General features: G+C 40.8%; 1 protein-coding gene across 2 annotated transcripts in view; it reads left to right on the top strand.

The window, feature by feature from the left end:
- The first annotated feature begins 108 nt into the window (after positions 1–108).
- pik3r6 (phosphoinositide-3-kinase regulatory subunit 6) overlaps positions 109–7,527 on the top strand; it is a 28,088-nt gene continuing 20,669 nt past the window's right edge. For both annotated transcript variants that reach the window (XM_083934203.1, XM_083934205.1), the window contains exon 1: positions 109–160. The gene's annotated coding sequence lies outside the window, so the exon portion shown is untranslated. The remainder of the gene's footprint in view (positions 161–7,527) is intronic.

The following is a 7,527-nucleotide window of genomic DNA, read 5'->3' as shown; positions in this document are numbered from 1 at the left end:
ATGTATCTATGTATCTCGGTGCGTGCTCTGATTGGTTGGATGAGGCGATGGGCGTGGTCTGGTAGTTGACACCTTATGGTTGTCACTGTAGCTCACACTTATCACCGACAGCAAGATGATACAGTTGACAAATGTTGCTGTTTGAACAACTTCACTGCAGGTAGGTTTTTTCCCCAAAGACTGAAACATTTTATGTTGTCTCTTTCTGCGGCATCTTTACCTCGTAGTTTTACTGCCTAACGTAACATAGTACTTGCGAAAAAAGTTAACGTCGACGACTGTAACTGTAAACTGTAGCTAGCTAATATTGCAGATGAATAAATGTATGGTAGCCTCACGTTACTATGTCCGTTATGCGGGTGAAAGACAAAGCTAGCAGTGGGTATTTTGTCTGAAGTCATAATTTACTCGCTGCCTCTCTCTCTTTTGAGTTTCTTTATATTTGAGTGACTTTCATATGCTGTTCTTCATGACTCGTTGGCGTTGTAATGATGTTTACGTTTCGCACTGATGAGTCAACAGTTAACTTTAGCTTATCTGATTCGGACAGTAGTGTTGCAGTCTGCCTCTTACTGTACCATGCAGATAAGATGTGGCTGTGTGTGTTACTGTTCAGCACCTGACTTCTCACTGCAGAGACTCCTGCTGCTGTACTTGTCCTGCTGCTGTCCATGTCAGCCACTCCTTTGAAGCCCTCTCTTTTTTGTGAATGGGCTCTTTTACATTAAAGTCAGAACTTCCACACGTCATGGCCTATGACACGGGGAGACACAAGGGCTCATTTCTTACCCCTCCTGAGATAATAACAAGGGCTCTCTGTTGTGTCTGTTGGGAGCCTAAGAGCACAGCTGTATTTCCTCCAGCTTCCTTGTTTTATATCCAAACTTCCTGGTACCATTTCGGGGTTAAGGGGATGCAGGGTGGCTCCAGTCTGTGTGTGTTTGTGTGTCCATATAAGTCCCTTCCTAAATGATATTTTTGTTCATAATAATTTCATTTTACGGACAATAACCAATACAGCATGGGACCATTGCTGTCTTTAGCAATAAGGCACATGTAATATGTTAACAGGTGTTGACGCTAGCCACTGCAACACAATGCCCAGTTGAAATCATTTCACTAATCTAAATTATAATCAGACTGGTGACGGCAACCATTGGGTGAGGCTTTCCAGTAAGACATGAGAAAACAGTGACATAGGGGTTTGAAATATTTAGGTTATTAACTGAATGCTGTTATTCCAGTCCGGAGCTCTGTTCTAGAGAGGAAACAATTTGTAACATCTATTCATGAATCAAAATGTACTCAACATTCAAAATGAATGAAAAAGCAAAAAACTATAAATATGTAGTGGAATGGTGTCCTGAGCAGAGGATGAAATCACTCACCTTCTGTGCTCTGTAATCCGAGACAATTCTTCTTCTTTTGTTTTCCAGTATTTCGACGGCAACACAGTCATGGTTTTTAATCAGTCAGTGTGATGTGTTTACACGCACAATGTTGTCTATATAATGTTGTCTGTCGTATATATTTTCTATATATAGTTGTTTATATCACAGTGTTGAAAACCAGTGGCTGAACTGCGTTTTGGGAATATTTACGTAATTTGGATGATGTTTTACGCTATGATCTCTGCATGTTATGTTCATTTTGCGCTAAAGTTCTTAATGAAATGAGAAAATATTCAGTTATAAAATTCACACAGGAGTTTACATAAATAGGTTTTACTATGTGATTATTTCATATATCAGTGCTCGAGAGTAACAGTTGCCAGGTTGCCATTGGCAACCATTTTGACAAATCAGCAACCAATTTCTAGCCTTTGATTGCCATCAGTGCTAACCCATTTTTAATAAATTAAATATAGGGGCAGCAAACAGCAAAATATGCACTCCAAAATAAATAATTAAAAAAAACATTTGTTGCATTATTTAAATATTGCAGTTACAGTCAGAACTGAAACCAGACATCGCTGCATGTGCCTTACTTATGTGTGTACAGGCATTTGCTTTAGAGACGATGGCAAAGCAAATTAAGTTGATTGACTGTGGGGTAAAAAGTCAGACTAACACAAACACAAACAAATGTGCAAATTAATTCACCTGACAAAGAACCAGATGAACCTGAACAAAAAAACAAAAAGGAAATTACAAAATGTTGAAGTAATTTTTGTCACATTTCTGTTATGAAGCTGAAATATTACTGCATAGTATCTTAATTATTCAAAATGAATTATAAGCAATAATGGTTACCATATTTCCAGTTTCCGCAACCAAAAGCTGATGCCTGGTTTCAGTCTGGCAAACACTTTTAAACGTGAGTGTTTAGCTCAGTATATGCTATTTATTGTATTACCAGTAAACATGTTATTGATGTGACGTTTTTAAAAAAGGAAATTACCTATATCGAGCTAGAAGATTTTGACCATATTGCCCAGTGCTGTATTATGGTTGTCAAACCAAGATTTATCAAACACTGACCAAGTTTAAGTCTAACCCTGGTTTATCACGCTGCTATTTTAACTAGTTAAGCCTTTGGGTCAGTCTGTGTCACTTTTAAAAATTGTTTTGAAAACAGGGTCAGAGTCCATCATCTCCATGTTAAATTTAAATCCATGGACTGATGGATGGACAGGGCGTGAGCGTGACTCATTGTGTCAGTTGAACCCATGAGGGTCAACATCATGAGACTTAAGACCTTTCTATACAAAGAGCTCTCAGTCCTCTACAAAATGCCAAGTCAACCTATTAAAAGCAATTTTTTACCAAAGTTTGGAGGGGTATCCCAAAGGCCCTTACCAACATGGTCACAAACTCAGCCAAGACTTTGCAATCAATTAGTCTTTAACTGTGATTTGCACAAACTCATCTGTCCTGTGACATGCTGTTAATTTTGTTGCAAACATAAAAAACTGACAGTAAGGACGTGTTGAGCAGTTTCTCCTGCTGCAGGGGAAAATGTCTCAATAAACTCCATTGTAGTCCATTTTCCCTTTGGGGTTTATGAGGGGCAGTAGTGTAGTGCTCTTAGATCAAACAGACTCCATTACGTGCAGGAGTCATCCCAAAGGGATCAATAAAGAGAAGTCTCTAAGTCTAAGTCTCATATCGGTACGCACAAAACTAGTAGGCCTCAACTGAGGTTTGGACCATTTCAACTCAGTCAGATGACCTGATTAATTCAAGCTATCACTTAGTCACCTGACATGATACCCTATACACAAACTAAAGTCTACACTGCTTTTTATATCAGTCGTTATTTTTGACAACAATACGTTGTATTGAGCAGCTTTTTAGAGCTGGGATGATTTCTCAGTTAATCGATGAGTCAGTCGTCAGAAAATAAATCTGCAACTTTTCTAATAATAGGTTCTCAATAAGTCTTTTTTCAAGCTAAACTGGCCAACATTCTCTAAAGGTCCAGCTTCTCAATTGTGAGGATTTGCTTTTTGTTTATCTTATTTGATAGTCAGTTTAATATATTTTGGTTTTGCACTATTAAAGGAATAAACATAGGTGCCCCTTTGTCTTTAGGAAAGTATGATTTTTGTTTTTGTATAATAATGTAATCTGAGTTTCTCTGTTGTTTGTTGTGATGGACACTTGGTCCGCAAGTGCATATTAGTGCATGGGGTCATGAAAAAATGTCATTATTTCACATGTTGTGGTGAGAGATGTGATCAGATAACATTATCATGAACCTATAAGCATCCAGTAATTGAGCGAGGAAACTAAGCAAGTAAAGTAAGGGGGGATGAGGGGGTGCCTTATCCAAGCTTTGTCTGAGAGGAGCCGACAGTCTCAGACTTTGAAAACCCCTATTCTAGTCTACATTTGCTACTTTATGCAGATGTCGTCATTCTTCTCTGGCGCATCATTCTTCTCTGGCGCTGCCTCAGGCGGCATCTTGTAGCAGCAGCTCCCGTCATGTTTTTTAACTTTGTTATTTGTTGGTTCAGTCTTTTCGTTTGTTTTGTTTCATTTGTTTTGAGACAATGGCTGGCCGTTCTACTTTTTGTAACAGAGAACCTTGCCGGTAGTTGTTTACACACGTGAACAGCTGATTGCGCTGTTTAAGCCTGTGCTGCTGCCCGGAGACAGACCTGTGGTAACCCTTAGGAGTTACAACCAGAGCCTGAGTCAGGAGAAAGTCCCGTTGCTGTGGAAGACCTCTTGCTTGGTCCCAGTCCCCGAGAATTCAAGGCCATCCGACCCAGCAGTCTACAGACCAGTCGCCGTGACATCTCATGTGATGAAGGTCCTGGAGAGACTGGTCTTGGCCCAGCTGAGGCCACAGGTGAGGACGTTTCTGGACCCTCTGCAGTTTGCCTATCAGCCCCATTAAGGAGTCCATGACGCTGTCATCTACCTGCTGCAACAATATGCATATGCATCTGGATGGTGGGGGAGGCACTGTGGGGATCACCTTCTTTGATTTCTCCAGTGCTTTCAACACCATACAGCCTCTGCTCATGGGTGAGAAGCTGCGGGTGGTGGGTGTTGAAGACTCCATGTTCTCCTGGATTACTGACTACTTGACGGGCAGGCCACAGTTTGGCCGTGTGAGCAGTGCCCTGTCTGACGTGGTGGTCAGTGATGCAGGAGCTCCACAGGGAACTGTGCTTTCTCCCTTCCTCTTCACCGTATTCACCACTGACTTTCATGTCATGTCACCTGCAGAAGTTTTCTGACGGCTCAGCGGTTGTCGGGTGTGTAAGGGGAGTGGATGAGGGTGAGTGAAGGACACTGGTAGACAACTTTGTAAAGTGTTCCGAACAGAATCACCTGAGGCTGAACGTCAACAAGACCAGAGAGATGGTGATAGACTTCAGCAGGAAGAAGAGGATGCCCTTACAGCCAGTATGGATCAGGAGGGAGATGGTGGAGGAGGTGGAGGAGTACAAATACTTGGGAGTGGGGATCGACAACAGACTGGAAATCTAACACAGAGGCGGTGTACAAGAAGGGGATGAGCAGACTCTATTTCCTGAGGAAGCTGAGATCCTTCAACGTGTGCAGCAAGATGTTGGAGATCTTCTACCAGGTGGTTGTTGCCAGCGCCATTGTCTTTGCTACTGTGTGCTGGGGCAGCAGCCTTAGAGCCAGTGACACCAACAGACTTGATAAAATAATCAAGAAGGCACGACTGTACTTGGTCTCAGGCTGGAGTCTTTGAGTCCGTGGTTTAGAGGTGGAGGCTGGAGTCTTTTGAGTCCGTGGTGGAGAGAACGCTGAACAAACTGTTAGCCCTCTCCATCGCACAGTGGTCAGACAGCGGAGCACCTTCTCACACAGGCTGCTGTAGCTCCGCTGTCGAAGGGACAGATACAGGAAATCTTTCCTGCCACATGCCATCACACTGTACAACAACAGTTAAACTGTTCAGAACAATAAAATTGGAAGCACCTTATGTTTTTTCTCATAATCCGTCCACTGCACCTTAGATTATTATATGTTTACATTTGCACTACAATTAGTCCGCTTATTTATACATTTTATTTTTTAGGTATCTTTTATATTGTATTTTTATATTACTGCTTTGATGTGTCTGTGTAATGCTGCTGTTAAACTGCAATTTCCCAGCTTGGGATCAATAAAGTATTTCTATTCTATTCTATTCTATTCTATTGCCCTGGAGTGCTGGGCCCTCATCAGCCGACACAACGGCTACGTTTTCCTGGAAAATCTCACACAACATTTTAATGAGAACCTTGCCCAAAGTTATTACAAAACAACCTCAATTCCACATAATTCCAAAAAGCAGACAGCCAGAGCCAGACTCTTTTCAATTTGAGATGCCACCCATTGCTTTTATCCTATGAGGAATATGAAAACAAACGGCAACACTTCTTAGCACAATCGTGTGTGTGTGTGCGTGTGTGCGTGTGTGCGTGCTTGCGTGCTTGCGTGCTTGCGTGCGAGCGTGCGAGCGTGCATGCGTGCGTGCGTGCGTGTGGGCTCCTTGGAAAGCAGTCTAAATCCAAGTCTTGCCAAGTGTGTATCTATTTGTGTTGCTGATCATGTCTATGTGACGCACTTGGTACATCCTGTGCTTGTAGCAGTTGGATCACTTTACACACAGTGACCTACTGAGAAGTTGTACTACTATTTAACTGCGTTGCCTCATTATGACCACAGTGGCTAAATAAGGTCAGCTGCATGGTGAGCCTTTGGTAGACATTTGTCAACACACTGTTTTTCTTTTCCTCAGCCTGTCTGGAAAAAATGCTTTTCCACTCTCGTCAGTTGCAGAAAAGTCTGAATAGAGAATGTGTGAAATGTTGCTAATGTACTGCACACTGTGCTTTGCTGTGTACACACTGAAGCAAAGAGTACGTTTTTATAAGGCTTACAACATGTGCCTAAAATATCAGGAAAATCTGAGCTGCATTACACATAATTGAACAGGTACACAAAAAGCATGGATGTCTTAACAGCAGAAACTTGAACCATGTCACCTGTTTAAAGGACAGTCTAGCAAACCACAAGGAATGGTAGCATAGCAATTTCCTGAAAGTATGAGGGAATCTGTAGATTTAAAGATAAACAAGCAAGCAAAATATTTAAAACATTCACAGCTTCTATCCAAAGTTTTCCTCACAAACTGGCAACGCGTTGTAAGCCAAAGTCACGGCTGCAGTAGGTGACTAGAAAAGCTTTTGTAGTTCTGTATAACAAAAATGACTTGTTATTCAGCAAGAGTTTGAGTGAAAGCATACATAATTCATACTCAGTTTTCCCCCACAGCTCTCTGGTTTTCCGCAGGCCTTCTCTCTGAGACTGCAGCCGTACAGTATCTATTGTAACAACCCTGTCTTTGTTTGGTGGGTTTTTTAAAATCCGCGATAAGAATGGATTTACAAGTATTTCATGCTTAAATACTTAATCTAATCACTATTCCCAAACACTGATGGGAATCTCTGCAGTAAGGCATCATATGCACAGGATATACTGCAAGTGCAAAGCTCAAAGAAAGCAAACAAATATATATTTTTAACTTGATTAAGTTTTTTTTAGGCTAAAGAAAAGCTACTGGTATTTTATTACTTCTAAGATTCAATTGTGTGAGTCAGTGGGAGTTGCATTTGCACATAATTGCACGTATCTTGTGAATAATGTAAGTATGTGCTCACGTCTGACCACACAGTGGTATGTATACACTGGAGATCAAAATGAGTAAATGAGTAAATAACTTGGTTATTTAAAAAAAAGATTCAATTGTGTGAGTCAGTGGGAGTTGCATTTGCACATAATTGCACGTATCTTGTGAATAATGTAAGTATGTGCTCACGTCTGACCACACAGTGGTATGTATACACTGGAGATCAAAATGAGTAAATGAGTAAATAACTTGGTTATTTAAAAAAAACAAAAAACATGCCAGTTCAGCAGTGGAATAGCCACAGCAGATATTCTATCAAATTCTGAAAAATAAAAAATAACAGTATTACAGAATAAATCAAGTATTTATAATTTGTTCTCTAATTTTATCTCCAGTGTAGTATGTGTTTGTGTGTCTGTTTCTCCC

This window comes from Echiichthys vipera (assembly GCF_963691815.1).
Source record: "Echiichthys vipera genome assembly, chromosome: 2".
Taxonomy (NCBI): domain Eukaryota; kingdom Metazoa; phylum Chordata; class Actinopteri; order Perciformes; family Trachinidae; genus Echiichthys; species Echiichthys vipera.
This window is presented reverse-complemented; position numbering and strand designations above follow the sequence as displayed.